We start from the raw sequence: 1,295 nt of genomic DNA, 5'->3' as shown, positions 1-1,295 counted from the left end.
CTGTCTTCCCAATCTCTTCGTAAGCTGATCTTCGGTAGTTAACTATAACTTGGGATCCTTCATCTAGTACAATAGCTATGGAAACTTTGTAAGGTCCTACCACCATCTTGACCTATAATTTCACACCATCTCAGCTGAGCAGGTATTCTTTGATTGGAGGAACATGGGCTGATCTTGTTAATCTGCGGATAACATTCCATATAGAATTATCTGTCCGGTGAGTCTAAAGTGAGTCTTGTAGCCAAGGTTGTGTTATGGAATCTTTGACCTCATATATTACTTCTTGTCTTCTTTAGATGACATCAACTGGTACCCTCGCCTTTTTGGGTTTTGCTTTTTTCCCATAAGAGTTGGCTACCCAGTTGTACTGAAGTCCCCTCACACAATGACCTATATAGCCGTTCCGTGGTTTGTCTATCATTAACTAGTATTATGTTGAAAAACTGTGGCATACAAGTGCGCCATCTGTTAGTAATCAGCTAATCCTGTTTGCTTTTCTTAAGACCTTTTATAATTCCCTTAACGTAACTTATAACACTCTAGGTACATAATCTTGTATTGTTTCTTCGCTGCTAGTTTGGATCCTTCCATCTTGTGCGATCATAGAAGCCCTAACGTATCGGATCCCACTAGAATTTCGAAGTTAAACGTGCTTGGGCGAGAGTAGTACTAGTGTGGGTGACCCCCCGGGAAGTCCTCGTGTCACGTTCCATTGCAATCCTTGCAATAATGTGCGAAGGCACTCAACCTAGCAAAAGATTTACCTTAGGGTCTTTTTTCTAGTCTTCGTGCTTCGCCTTGCCTTCTCCTCCCCTGTCTTACACTAGACGTTGGTATAGATCATTGGTTCAACCACGACTAGGTCCTATTTTTCCCTTAGTACTCACCCCATCTCGGTAGTATGGTCTAACCCATCTTGACATCTCTCTGTAATGTATCCAAAACATCCTAGCTCTATTTCTAGTGTACTTCTCACTTGACCCTATAGTCAAAATATATATATCCATAGGTTGCATAACCATTCTAATACAACTTGTATAAGATAGACATAATCTTTTTATTTCCCAGCCTATCTTGCTTTACATATCGACTTCACACTAGAACTTGCTCGCGACAATGCTATTTTGTCCTACTCCTTTCTTTTCTTCCTTTATGTACTCCTTGGTCTCCTCATTTCCTACTGTAAGAGATTTTCTATTCTTTCTCCTTGCTACTTGTATGTCACCATATCAGCGGCCAATGACATTGTTGCCATATCTTAATCTTTACCCAAACACAGCCCTACTACCCTTTAC

At 40.6% G+C, this 1,295-nt stretch overlaps 1 pseudogene; it reads left to right on the top strand.

The window, feature by feature from the left end:
• Nucleotides 1-592: 592 nt before the first annotated feature.
• LOC129904864 (5S ribosomal RNA) lies at nucleotides 593-711 on the top strand (annotated as a pseudogene).
• The last annotated feature ends 584 nt before the right edge of the window (nucleotides 712-1,295 follow it).

This window comes from Solanum dulcamara, chromosome 9 (genome assembly GCF_947179165.1).
Source record: "Solanum dulcamara chromosome 9, daSolDulc1.2, whole genome shotgun sequence".
Taxonomy (NCBI): domain Eukaryota; kingdom Viridiplantae; phylum Streptophyta; class Magnoliopsida; order Solanales; family Solanaceae; genus Solanum; species Solanum dulcamara.
Note: the sequence above shows the minus strand (reverse complement) of the source record. Positions and strands in the feature narration are given on the sequence as shown.